Below are 15,191 nucleotides of genomic sequence, written 5' to 3' on the forward strand. Positions count from 1 at the left end.
TAGCCTAGATGGCCGCAAATCTTCCAGTTCCTTTCATGTTCTTAGTCAATCCTGGTTCAGCCCTAAAGGTTCTTATTATAAAGTCCCCTCAAGTTAATGTTTTCCTTTGTCTATTGTTTAATTTAAATGACCCAGGCAGTGGCTCAGAAAGGAATGCAATTCTCATAAAACATTTTCCCACATTAAACAATCAAAAATTATTTGGGGCAAAGAAAAGAAAGAAAAAGCAGGAGTAGGAACTTGGAGTTTTGGAAATCCTTTTACAGAAATCGGATTGGTACTTTTCTTTTGTGGCTATAACTAGAAAGCCAAGGAACGGTTAAGTGCTAGGGCCAAGGTCACAGAGTAGATGGGAATTGCCACGCAGGAGTGGACGTGGACCATTCAGGTCATGAGGTGCGCATTCTTTTTGTGAAAGAACATTTCAATATTCTTTATTTTGGGGTCCTGTCTTCAAAAACCAGCCATAGATAACATTTGCCAGCCTTTTCTTTCTCCCACCTGTTTCCACTTCCTCTCTTATGTGATTTTCACTTGACTGATTATTTTAAAACGCAGCCAGTGGTCTCCTCCGTCACCTCCCGAGCCTCATCATGCTATGCTAATTAAGTTAATGATAGTTGCTGTAATAAACTCACCCCTAATTGTACATTGACTTGAATAGAATTGTTTTCTCTTGCTAATATAGAGTCTAAAATGGTTGTCAGGACTGATAGGGTTCTATCCTCCAAGCAGTGATCTGGGAACCTGAGTTCCTTTTGTTTTGTGGCTCTATCATCTTCAACATTTGGCTTCCGATGTCATCCTGGGTGCAAGCACTCAAGGATGGAAAATAGCACAGAGCAAGACAGGCAGAAGGTTGGTTATGTGCCTGGTCTGGAAGTGACCCATATCATTCTGTTCACATTACGTTGGCTAGAACTCAGTCAGGTGACCACACCTAACTGCAAGGGAGTCTGAGAGTTGCAGTTGGCTGCATGTCCAGGAAGAAGAAATGGGATTGTCTCTGACTAGACTGCTTGGCTTGGCCACTTTCTCCAGCATTGGCTTCTGTGGTTCCTCCTCTCATTGGATGCTTTTACTGGTCCTGTTAGGTCCTCTCAGTAGCAAGTACGACAGACTCTCCTTAGAGAGACTTTTGTCTTCCTTCGTCACCTCTTCTTCTCCAGACTCACTTCCTGTGGGAGCCCCTGGGCACCTGGCCTGCTCCTATGCCTGAGTAGTGCTCCTACAGGTTCAAGCTTCTCTGTTTTGTGTGCCTCATACATTGCAGGAGAACAATGAGCTCCCTGCCTTCTCACTTTAGTCTCCTCAGTGCCCAGCTCCCTTCTTGCCTTGTATGCCCATACCTTGTCTCCTAAACTAGAAACTCGGGGCTGCTATTTCAGTAATTTCATTTGCATAACCCTTTTGGGGTGACAGAGAAATTTCTCAGATATTAATCCCATATACAGTCGGAAACACAGGCATCATCCGTGCCATTCCACCCATCAGAAAACAGATCTGGGGAGAAAAGTGACTTTCGGGGCTATGCTGTATACACAGGGTGAAGACTTAAGCTCAAAGCCTAGTATTGCTTTGAATTTCTTAGAGCTCTTAATTTAATTAGAGCTCTTAATTTAATTCACCCAAACCACCTGTTGCAGGGATTTACTATTGCTGTCTCTATTTTTCCATTGCTCCAGCCTCTTGGCTCTTCTGCTGTCTGTGGTCAAAAACATAGAACACCTTCATGCCCTGACTTCGTATCTGTACTAGTCTGTTTTCACACTCCTGTAAAGAAATGCCTGAGACTAGGTAATTTATAAAGGAAGGAGGTTTAATTGACTCACAGTTCTGCATGGCTGGGAAGGCCTCAGGAAACTTACAATCATTGTGAAAGGGGAAGGAGAAACGAGGCCCGTCTTACATGGTGGCAGGAGACAGAGAGCAAGCGAGCACAGGGGAAACTGCCACTTTTTTCTTTTTAGACGGAGTTTTGCTCTTGTAGCCCAGGCTAGAGTGCAGTGGCATGATCTCGGTTCACTGCAACCTCCACTACCCAGGTTCAAGCAATTCTCGTTTCTCAGCCTCCCAAATAGCTAGGATTACAGACATGTGCCAACACGCCTGGCTAATTCTGTATTTTTAGTTGAGATGGGGGTTTCTCCATGTTGGCCATGCTGGTCTTGAACTCCCAACCTCAGGTGATCTGCCTTCATCAGCCTCTCAAAGTCCTGGGATTACAGGAGTGAGCCAGAGTTTCGCTCTTGTTACCCAGGCTGGAGTCCAATGGCGCGATCTCGGCTCACCGCAACCTCCGCCTCCCGGGTTCAGGCAATTCTCCTGCCTCAGCCTCCTGAGTAGCTGGGATTATAGGCACGCGCCACCATGCCCAGCTAATTTTTTGTATTTTTAGTAGAGACGGGGTTTCACCATGTTGACCAGGTTGGTCTCGATCTCTCGACCTTGTGATCCACCCGCCTCGGCCTCCCAAAGTGCTGGGATTACAGGCTTGAGCCACCGCGCCCGGCCAAAACTGCCACTTTTAAACCATCAGATCTTGTTAAGAACTCCCCCACTATCAAGAGAACAGCGTGGGTGAAACTGCCCCCATGATCCAGTCACCTCCTACCAGACCCCTCTTTGACATGTGAGGATTACAATTTGAGATGAGATTTGGATGGGGACACAGAGCCAAACCATGTCAATGTCTCTAAACTCAAGACTGCAGACTGGAGCAGAATGTCACCGGGAGGAGCCTATGCTGTATGGCTGAGACTCAGAAATGATAAGATTTGTAGACTGGTGAAAATTCTTTAAAATTTTCTTTTAATACAGAAGAAGTAGTGTGTGCAGGATGTAGGACTGAGTACAGAATGTAGGACTACGATATCAAATGAATGACTGACTGAACAAATAAATAACCCACTACTCGGGCTGACGGTTTTTGACTCCCACCTACATAAAATTTTGTGTTTGGAGTTGTGAGCCACATAAAGAACAAATGAGAGTCCCTGCTCTCAAGGAGCCTTAGAGAAGCACGAGAGGTAAGACTAAACCCAGATACTGATGATAAAACAGCGAAATGAGTGTCAGGGAAGCCCAGCGTTCCGCTGTTACTTCAGATGGACTAACAAGAATATACCCAGCTGGAAAGGCTGAAGGTTGAGCTCACCAAGGAAGTGGAAATTTGAACTTGTCTTTACGTGTATTCATATAGTTATTAACTTGACAACTGATTTAAGCACATACTACAGACCTACTTTTAGAGAGGTATCACAGAACACAGTTATGTGCAGTTCTTGTCTTCAGGAACTTACTCTCTAGCAAGGGAGAAAGCCACCCCACTGATGACTGCACAAGTTATTACTTAATGATGGGAGGGATAAATGTTATGAAGGAAAAGCACAAAGGATGTGAGAGTGGATTATAGGGAGATGCTACGGAGTTTGCATTCGAGGGATCAGATTTGAATATACTGAGAGAGTGGGTGGCAGGGAGACCTCTTAGGTGGAGAGGCAGAGGCATAGAGCTACACGGTAAAGCCATCTGAGCTGGGCTGGAAGGGAAGACAGGACAGGTAGATTAACACCAGCTGCAGGAGGGCCTCACTGGATGTCAGGGCTATAAAACTGGTTTGTTAGGAAATGGAAACCCACAAAGGTTGAGGTAATCAAGAAGAACACTTGCGACCCAAATGAGAATAATGCCATGTGAGAATTGCGTAGCTCTTGTTTTTCTACATAAAACCATGCTAGTCCATGTGAGGGGCAAGACAAGACAAGATTAGCAGGAGAGGGGTTAGATGCAGGGTACCTCTCCACGGAAATCCTCTCTGCGGTTGATGACCCAGACTCTTGGTCTGTTTGCTTGTTTCACAGTGCACAGGAGGCAAGAACTTAGCAGATCAGGGAAGAGTGGGGAGGAAGGTATTTGTGCATCCCTGCAGGGTAAAGGTGAGCACTTCCCAGCACAGCCCAGGACAGTGCAAGGAACAGCCCAGAGGAGCACTCTGCTTTCTGGTTCACAGTGCAGCCAGGACAGAAATGAAAGCTTTTCTCTACTTCCTGAAGTTTTCATTTCTTTGTTTTTCTCAGGTGGAGCAGTTTGGTCAGGCTGAGCCTGGCTCTGTTCTGACACAGCTCACCTAGCAGATTTGAAGTGGGACTATTTACAATGAGAAGGCGGCAGATCCTGCCAGGGCAAAACCTCGCCAGGTCTCCCTGTATGGTTCGTGAATGTCTTTTTTAGCAAGGTTACACCTGGCACACAGACCCTATCAGTCACTGACAGCATTCCTACAAACCCAAACCCACTAGTGGGCAGAGCAGGAAAGTGGCTGGCCACCATCCAGACAGTAAACAATAGAGGCAATTATTATGCAGCCATTAATCTCGTCAATTACACATTAACCCAGGCTGTGTGTAAACAGGAGTACAGTCCTCATGCATTTTTTCCCTTCTCTTTCTCTGCCTTTCTCAATGGCTCCCCACCCCATCTAATCAGAAAATAAAAAGGGACTGCATTCTACCACATTCTCAATATCATCCTTAATTCCAGTTTTTCATTTATGGAAACCATCATACCAATCTGGAAATTCCTTTAACTTGTGTATTGATTTAATCGTGTGTTTGTGTGTGTGTGTGTGTGTGTGTGTGTGATTTCTATTACACAGGACACTTTGCAGAGTGCTTACGAAGCTGATTTTGCTGTTTTCTACAAATCTATGGTTCCCTTTTCACTTTGAGTTCCCCAGTTGAAGAGGCTATGCTCATATATATTACCTTGTTAGGTAATATAACAATTGATGGCACAAAGGTATTACATGTTTTGAAGTCATTTTCTAGTATACCTGGATAAGGATCTATTTCCTATTCATCTTCATCTGAGTAGATGCCACCCAAAGACATCCTTGTCCACTTGAAAACCTGTAGCAGTTGGCTTTGTGGTCAAAGGAGATTTTTAATTTTTAAAGCGAGAGGCAGTTCTAGAAGCAATTAGATCTGGCATTGTTCAGGGCTGATGGTGAAGTGGGCAGTTTCTCTTCAAAGCCTCCAGCCTTTCATTTTCCTGTGCTCACTCTTCCTTTAGGACACTTGACCTCTCCTTTCCCTCCTCCTTTTCCAAAGCCATCTCTAAGAAATGGCCCAAGTCAGTCATTTATCTCTTCCTGGGCATTAATGAGTCTGGGGAATGCTCATTCCTGCTGGGTTTCCACTGAAAGCCTTATCTTTAATTGTGGAATGAAAGGAATTTCAGGTATTGGATCACAACTCAAAGTTCAAGTTTTTACTGCTCCGTTCACATAGTGGTCAGAAAAAAAAAAAAAGTTTTCAATTGGAAGGAGGGCAGTTTTCACGGGCCCTCTTCTCAGGCTGTAGTGGTGATCCGTCTCTCTTTTATGCAGAGCCATTCTGGAGGACAGGGCTTGAGGCTGGCGTGGGCAGGACAGCACAGAGATTTCTCAAACATTGCTTGATAAGGCGTTTGAGATTGATTTCAGTAGAACCCTAATGTATATTAGGTAAGACGATTTCTGAATCAAGAATGTGAGCAAGATCTGTTGAAACTGGGCATCGACACGCTTTTTCCTTGGTATATGTCAGGGAATTCCCCAGGAGGCTTCAGTGTTCAGGACAGCCCTGCTACCCTATTTTGGGGGTGGTGGAGTGGGAACCTGGAATGAGGTCTTGCTGGCTGAAATTAAATTAGCTTATTGTTTCAAGGGAGTTGGGAACATTTTCATGTTGCTGGCATAAACCTGCAAGCTCATTTTCTCAGATTTGGTTCATGCATATAGGGTGGTACTATGTATTCACTAGAGGGTCCAGACTTGTTGCATCTTGGTTTTGTCTCTAGATCTAGGATAATGCATTTATTCCAAAGCTTAATTTTGGTAAAAAATGAAAGAATTGACTAGGCAATCACTGAGGTTCCCTCTAGCTTCAAAAATCCCAATGATCTCTGAGATATATGAAGTAAAATTAATTGGTGCAATTTGTGGGATGTTATGTAAGCCAAAATTCTTAGAGTCAGGGCACTGGTAAAAGGTAAGAGCCAGGAATGCAGGGGATACTGGTCATTTCCCACAGCTTGTTTACTCCCAAATTGTAGCAATTCTAGGGTCGTGGGAAGAAGTAGACCTATGGGTGGCAAATCAATACGAACTGTGTCACCAATAAGGTTGTTCAAGGAAATACGTTTATAAAGAGTGGAAAGGAACAGACTGAGTCTGAGAGAGTTATGGGAGATGCCAGTGTCTACGAATGACAGTGGGTTTTGTTTGTTTGTTTTTTTACAAAAAGCATGTTTCTCGTTTGATAAAATGATTCAATCGAGTCATGGGAAAGTTAGTGGGATGGAAAAAAAAAACCAAGTTGAAAGTCAGCAGTCGTCAAACAATCAGAATGTTTATTTCACAAATGATCAGCTGTTTAAAAAGTACTCTCAGCCACCAGCTCTTCAGGTTAAAGGTGTCCAGTAAGCGTTGCACTTCATAAATCAATGGAAAGACAATAGAGAAATTTAGAGGAAGCTGATGATTTCAGAGTTTATTAGGACTTCTTTTTTGGCAGAGTGTTTCCGTCTTCGATGCCACTGAGAGTACTTTCTTCAGTAACACATTTGGTTAGAGAAGGGTGTTAGCAAAGCCAGGGGACAGGGGTGATTCCCATGGGCCTGTTGTCTGTCATTCAGTCATAATTGACCCAATCCCTTTTGTCCTTAATACTTTGCCAAGAAAGATAGAACAGAAGTAAGGGAAGATGCATTCAGCCTTGGAAGAATTTAGAATTTAGCAGAGAATGCAAAAACACACAATAGGTAACAAACTTGGAAAACTTTTAACCTTGCAACTAGACTGTGTCATCTGCCCAGTGTGGTAGCTCACACCTATAATCTCAGCTACTTGGGAAGATTGCTTGAGCCCAGGGGTTTGAGGCTGCAGTAAGCTATGATTGTGCCACTGCACTTCAGCCTGAGTAACAAAGCAGAACCCTGTTTCAAACAAACAAACAAACAAACAAACAAACAAACAAACACACAAACTGTGTCATTAGCCCTGATGAACCATTTCCAGAATGGGGGTTGTAAGAGAGACAAAATAAATTAGTTGGATGAAGGTTAACTCACCATCACTCTAGAGCTTGTGTGTTTTAGGGTAATTATTCCATACATAAAAATTCATGTATTTTCTAGTTAGAATGTTGACGGCTGTTTGTTTCCTTAGTAATAAATATAAAGATTTGGTGACAAAATGACTATGGTTTTAGAGTTTATGTTCTTCCAACTTCTAATATGCATGTGAAGATGAGGAAAGTAGTCTATGATAAACAGGTGATGAAAATCTGCTAATGTAGGCTAATATTTTTTGAAAGTCTAGTCTGTGAAAGGCCCTGTGCCAGTTTGCAAATTCCTTTTGTACTCTCTACTTGCATAATACTATGGGATTGATTAGCCATGTGTTTTGACCCTCAGAAGGACTCTGCCTAAGGGCTGAAGCATCAAGTTTTACTGCCCCTTCAAGCAAAAGCTGGTGTTAGAAGCCAAAAGCTTGGTGGGTACTGGCAGACCCTCTCATTTCACCCTTACCTGTGGACAGTCCTGTTCCTTTTGTAGGCCTCATAGAGGACACACTCATTGACTGTGAAATGTTAGTGCCATTCTTGTGGTTAGCAGCTTTGGAAGGTTTAAATGTATTTGGGATTTCTCCTGCTGCTCCCTGCTTAGTCTTAAAAAGTATTAAGATTACATTAAAAAACTTTTTTTTGGACTACGTTGCATTTATTCCAGGAATTTGAGATTGATTTTGTATGTTGCCACGTTACCGAAACAAAGGAGAGGAAAAGCATATGATCATGTAAAGAAATGCGGGATTTTTCTTTTACAAAAAATGTCTTCTATTCTTGATATATACTCTTTAGGAAACTGGGCATAGAAGGGAAGTTCTTAGTTTGATACATAGCATGCTACATAGCACAGAAACCTATGGCAAACGTCATGCTTTGTGGTGACATGCGGAGTGCCTTGGGCCAGGTTCCCCAGAAGCAGAGACTGAGAAAGGGAGTGTCAAGGGATAGCTCTCAGATACAACCTGTGCCAAAGGGAAGGAAGAAGGCTAGGGCAGGGGGAAAGGCCAGGCAAAAGGAATCTAGCTGTGAGCTGATGACAGCTCTTCACCTCTTCTGCAAGTGGGAGAAGAGTGCTTCAGCCCAGTGAAGGGGCTGTGGTGGGCAGCAACAGTGTCTGCTAGAGTGACACTTTACGTTAAAAATAATTTAATTCACCTAGCGCTAGAAAAACCTTCATTTTGACCATTTCTGGAGATCTATCTGGCTCCATATTCTGAGGTCTGATTGGTAACATCTCCCTTCTACCTGTAGAACTTCCTTAAGCAATTTTTGTAGTGTAGATCTGCTGATGATAAATGCTCTCAGTTTTTGTTTGTCTGAAAAAGTCTTGATTTCTCTTTCATTTTTAGGATTTTTTTTTCCCCCACTGGGCATAAATTCTCGGTTACTAGTATTTTTCTTTCAGTATTTTAAAGGGATCATTCTACTGTTTTCTGTTTTGCATAGTTTCAGATGAGATGCCTGCTGTCACTCTTAGCTTTGTTACTTTGTATACAATGTTTTCTTTTTCAACTTTCCTCAAGATTTGCTCTTTATCTTTATTTTTAAGCCACTTGACTATGATGGATCTAGATGGGTATGGGGGTGTATGGGTTTCATTTTTCTCCTCCCTCCTCCCCCTCCTTCTTCTTTACCTTGTTCAATCTCTTTGGGCTTCTCTGAACTTCTGGGACCTGTGGATTAATGTATTTCATTATTTTTGGGAAAATTTCCAGCTGTCATCTCTTCAAATGTTTCTCCTACCCTACACATATATCAGACCCACAGCTCTTGTATGCTGGTTTTTTTTTTGTCATTGTCATTTATTCCTTTTTTCTTTGTGTTTCTGTTTAAGTAATTTCTGTTTATCTATTTTCAAATTCACTGATTTTGTTCTTGGCTCGTTGAGTCTCTTGATCAGCTAGTTGAAGGCATTCTTTATCTCTGTTATGATGTGTGTCATTTTTAGCATTTCCAGTTTTTTTTCTATAGCATTATTGCTCCACTGAAATTTCTCATCTATTTGTCTTTACTACTCACCTTTCCTACTAGAGCCTTTACGATAGTATATTAAGCTGTTATTTAAAATTCCCTCTATGATGGTTCTAACATATGGGTTCTCTCTGAGTCTGGCTCTGTTGCCTACTATGCCTTTTTTACAGTGTGTTATTTTCCTTTGATTTTTGTGTGTCTTCTAATTTTTTATTGATTGCCCGATCTAATGTGAAGGAAGGTAGAGACTGAGGTGAATAATTCTTTATGCCTAGAAATGGACATGTCCCTTCTGCTGGGCCATCAATCAGGAAGGAGGGGCATGATGTTGAATCAATCTAATCAGGAGCTGAATTGTGTTGGGCTTTTGTTGTTGTCATGGCTGTTCCCAGTGTGTCACTGGCTTCAATTCCTCTAATTTTATATTGCACTTAGGTGGAGGTTAGATTACTGGAGGATTTTTTTCAATGCTTCTACTCCATCTTCAACTTTAAGACTGCTTTATGTTCTGTGCCTTAGAGACAATTTCTGTTCCTGACAGTCATCCAGCTGTAACTCCTGCTTCAAGTAGCTAGCCTGGTGGTGGGAGCAGAGGGTTTCTCTGTTGCCCAGGTTCAGAGTTTGTCTTAGAGAAGCTTTGTGTCTCTGTATCTTGAAGGTCTTTTAAAAACCTTTCTGCATGGCAAATATGTTCAAATATTTTTTGACAAGTGAATCAGCCTTGGCACTAAACCCAAAAGAGACTCCAGCATTAGCACTGAGGTGAGATTAACATGAGAATTTTTTACGTAGCCAGAGAGTTCTCCTCTTCATTTTTGCTCCTGTATAAATGTAGGGAAACAGTCTGGGGCAATGTTATACTACTATAGGAGAGACCTTCACATAGAATATAATACACATGGTATATCTGTGGTTGTGCGACCCAGCAGTCCTGGGTGAGGGCATATTCTAGACAATTGTTGAGACTTTGGGGAAGTTGATTGAACACTGTAGTGTACATGAACATTTCTGGGTATTTGAAATACCTCTGAGCAGTTGACTTCCAATGTTCTCAGAGTGGAGGGAAATGGTAGCTGACAGTGAGATGGGAAAAAAAGTGCTGGACAGCTTTCACGTCTCTGCTGAGTTCTTCTATCCTGTCAATCAATATGTCATACCTAGAGAAGAACCCTCTAGTCTGTTTTTCAATCAATTTCTTTATGGCTCAGACTGAGGAAGGAAAATGTAGGAAGAAAATACCACTTCCATTTGCCTATTCACGGAATAGAAACTCTTTTACTCTTTTCAAAACTGTGCTGAGATGTGATTAATATTACATTTTTGAACAGGTGACTAGATAGATCCCCTTGGACCGTTTTCCTGCCTCTCCCTGCTCCTGGAGAAAGGTTTAATGATTTCCCTGCAGATGACCTCTGTGGTTGCCATCCTACAATCCATTCACTATACAGAGGTCAGAATGATGTTTAAGAAATATAATGAAACAACTGGTTGATTTATTTTGTAGCAATTTTTATAAAGAATTATTCTAGTCATTACAATAAAGTTATTCAAAATGTAATGCAAAAATTCGAGTCACTACAACCACTGTAGAGTTTTTGTAATAGAAAAACATTATAAACAACATAAATGTTAAAAATATACAGGCTTGGAAATATAATATTTTGTACCTGTCAAAAGAATATTTATGAAGAATTTTTAATGACATGGGAAAGTGCTCATAGTATTAGAAAAGCAAGTTTTAAAAAGTGTTTGTATCTTCTCATCACCACATGTCACATACTCTAAAATCAACCACATAATTGGACATAAAAAAATCCTCAACAAATGCAAAAGAACCCAAACCGTATTAAACACATTCTCGGACCACAGCACAATAAAAAATAGAAGTCAGGATTACAAAAATTGAATTGTTCAAAATCATGCAATTACATGGAAATTAAACAACATGCTCCTGAATGACTTTTGGGTAAATAATAAAATTAAGGCAGAAATCAAGTTCTTTAAAAATAATGAAAACAAAGATGCAATGTACCAGAATCTCTGGGACACAGCTAAGGCAGTTTTAAAAGGGAAATTCATTAGAAAGATATCAGATTAACAACCTAACTTCACAATGGAAAGAATTGGAAAAGCAGGAACAAATTAACCCCAAAGCTAGCAGAAGATGAGAAATAACAAAAATCAGAGCTCAATTAAAGGTGGTCAAGTCATGAAAAGCCATTCAGAAGACCGGAAAATCCCGCAGTTGAGTTTTTGAAAAAATTAATAAACTATATAGGCCACTAGCTAGACTAATTAAGAAGAAAAGAGGTAAGATTCAAAGACACAATTAGAAATGATGAAGGGCATGTTACTACTGACACCACAGAAATAAAACAACCATTGGAAACTACTATGAACACCTCTATGCACACAAACCAGAAAACCTAGAAGAGGTGAATGAATTCCTGGACACACGCACCCTCCCAAGACCGAGCCAGGAAGAAATCGATTCTTTGAACAGACCAATAACAAGCTCTGAAATTGGATCGGTAACAAATAGCCTACCAACAAAAATAAAAAGCCCAAGACTGATGAATTAATGGTCAAATTCTACTGGATGTACAAAGAAGACCCAGACACATTCCTACAGACACTATTCTAAAAAATTGAGGAGGAGGAATTCTTCCTCAACTCTATCAACGAGGCCAGCATTATTTTGATACCAAAATCTGGCACAGACACAATAAAAAAGAGAAAACTTCAAGCCTTGAAGAATACCAATGCAAAAATCCTCACCAAAATACTTGCAAACCGAATCCCACAGCACATCAAAAAGCCAATTCACCATGATTAAGTAGGCTTCATCCCTGGGATGCAAGGTTGGTTCAACATATGCAAATCAATAAATGTGATTCATCACATAAACAGAACTAAAGACAAAAATCGCATGATTATCTTAATTGATGCCAAAAAGTCTTTCAATAAAATTCAACATCCCTTCATGTCAAAAACTCTCAATAAACTAGTAATTGAAGGAACATACTTCAAAATAATAAGAGTCATCCATGACAAGCCCACAGCCAACATTATGCTGAATAAGCAAAAGCTAGAAACACTCTCCTTGAAAACTGGTACCAAACAAGGATGTCCTCTCTCATCACTTCTATTCATCATAGTATTGGAAGTCCCAGCCAGAGCAATCAGACAAGAGAAGGAAGAAAAGGAACCCAAATGGAAAGAGAGGACATCAAACTATCTCTGTTTGCAGACAACATAATTCTACATCTAGAAAACCCCTAGTCTCAGCCCAAAAACTCCTCCAGCTGAAAAACAACTTCAGCAAAGTTGCAGGATACAAAATCAATGTACAAATTTACTAGCATGCCTATACACCAACAACAGCCAAACTGAGAGCCAAATCAGAAAGGCAATCCTATTCACTATTTCTACAAACAAAATAAAATACCTAAAAATACAGCTAACCAGCAAGGTGAAAGATCTCTACAATGAGAATTACAAAACACTGCTCAAAGAAATCAGAGAAGACACTAACAAATGGAAAAATATCCCATGGTCATGGATAGGGTATGAATTTCTTTTCGTGCTGCTGATTAAGACATATCCAAGAACAGACAATTTACAAAATAAAAGAGGCTTAATTAGACTTACAGTTCTGCATGGCTGGGAAGCCTCACAATCATGACAGAAGGCAAGGAGGAGCAAGTCACATATTGTCTTTAAAGTTCAAAGTTCCACAAATTTCTAGGGTAGGGGCAAAATGCTGCCAGTCTTTTTGCTAAAACATAAGAAGTCACTTTTTTTCAAGTTTCCAATAAGTTCTTCATCTCCGTCTGAGACCACCTCAGCCTGGACCTTATTGTCCATATCACTCCGCATTTTGGTCAAAGCCATTCAATAAGTCTCCAGGAAGTTCCAAACTTTCCCACATCTTCCTGTCTTTTGAGCCCTCCAAACTATTCCAACCTCTGCCTATTACCCAGTTCCAAAGTTGCTCCCACATTTTCGGGTATTTTCTCAGCAGCACTGCACTCTACTGGTACCAGTTTGCTGTATTAGTTTGTTTTCATGCTGCTGATGAAGACCTATCTGAGATTGGACAATTTACAGAAGAAAGAGGTTTAATTAGATTTACAGTTCCACATGGCTGGGGAAGCCTCACAATCATGGTGGAAGGAAAGAAGGGTAAGTCCTGTCTTACATGGATGGCAGCAGGCAAAGAGAGAAATGAGGAAGATTAGCAGAAACGAATCAGATTTGGTGAGACTTATTCACTACCAGGAGAACAGTGTGAAGGAAATTGCCCCCATGACTCAATTGCCTCCCACCAGGTCCTTCACACAACATGTGGGAATTATGGGAGGACAATTCAAGTACACAGAGCCAAACCATATCAGATAGTAAGAATCAATATCATAAAATTTGGCTATATTGCCCAAAGCAATTTATAGATTCAATGCTATTCCTATCAAACTACCAATGATATTCTTCACAGAATGAGAAAAAACTATTTAAAAATTAAAATGGAAACAAAAAAGAGCCTGAATAGGCAAGGCAGTCACAGGCAAAAAGAACAAAGCTGGAGGCATCACATTACCTGACTTCAAACTATACTACAAAGCTATAGTAACCAAAACAGCATGGAACTTGTACAAAAACAGGAACACAGACTAATGGAACAGCATAGAGTGCCCAGAAATAAGCCTGCACAGCTATGACATATGATCTTTGCAAAGCTGACAAAAATAAGCAATGTGGAAAAGACTCCCTATTCAATAAATGGTGCTAGGATAACTAGCTAGCCATATGCAGAAGGCTGAAACTGGACCCCTTCCTTATGCCATACACAAAAACCGACCCAAAATGAATTAAAGGCTTAAATATAAAACACAAACCTATAAAAAACCTGGAAGACAACCTACACAATACCATCCTGGACATATTCATAGGAATGGGCAAAGATTTCATGAAAAAGACACCAAAAGCAATTTCAACAAAAGCAAACATTGAAAAATGGGGTCTAATTAAATGTAAGAGATTCTGCATAGCAAAAGAAACTAATAGAGTAAACAGACATGGGAGAAAGTATTTGCAAACTATGTATCTGACACAGGTCTAATATCCAGCATCTATTAGGAACTTAAATAAATTTACGAGAGAAAAACAGCTTCATTAGAAAGTGGGCAAAAGATGTGAACAGACAGTTCTCAAAAGAAGACATACTTGCAGCCAACAAACATATAAAAAAAACTCAGGCTGGGCGTGGTGGCTCACGCCTGTAATCCCAGCACTTTGGGAGGCTGAGGTGGGGGGAATCATGAGGTCAAGAGATCAAGACCATCCTGGCCAACCCCATCTCTACTTTAAAAATGCAAAAATTAGCTGGGTGTGGTGGTGCACACCTATAGTTCCAGCTACTTGGGAGGCTGAGGCAGGAGAATTGCTTGATCCCAGCAGGCGGAGATTGCAGTGAGCAGAGATTGCGCCACTGCACTCCAGCCTGGTGCCTGGTGACAAAGTGAAACTCTGTCTCAAAAAAAAAAAAATAAAATAAAATCTCAATATTACTGATCATTAGAGAAATATCAAAACCACAGTGAGATACCATCTCATAATAGTCAGAATGGCTATTATTAAAAAGTCAAAGAATAACAGATGCTGGTGAGGTTGCAGAGAAAAATACAATGTTGGTAGGAATGTAAATTAGTTCAATCATTGTGGAAAGCACTATGGTGATTCCTCAAAGAACTAAAAGCAGAACTACCATTTGATCCAGCAATCCCATTACTGGATCTATACCCAGATTAATATAAGTCATTCTACCATAAAGACACATGCATGTGAATGTTCACTGCAACATTATTCACAACAGCAAAGACATAAAATCAACCTAAATGGCATCAATGACAGATTGGATAAAGAATATGTGGTATGCATATACCATAGAATACCATGCAGCCATGAAAAAGAATGAGATCATGTCTCTTGTGGGAACATGAATAGAGCTGGAGGCTACTATCCTTAACAAACTAATACAGGAAAAGAAAAACAAATACCATGTGTTCTAACTTATAAGTGGGATCTAAATGATAAAAACTTATAAACACA

This window comes from Saimiri boliviensis, chromosome 1 (genome assembly GCF_048565385.1).
Source record: "Saimiri boliviensis isolate mSaiBol1 chromosome 1, mSaiBol1.pri, whole genome shotgun sequence".
In the NCBI taxonomy this organism is placed as follows: Eukaryota; Metazoa; Chordata; class Mammalia; order Primates; family Cebidae; genus Saimiri; species Saimiri boliviensis.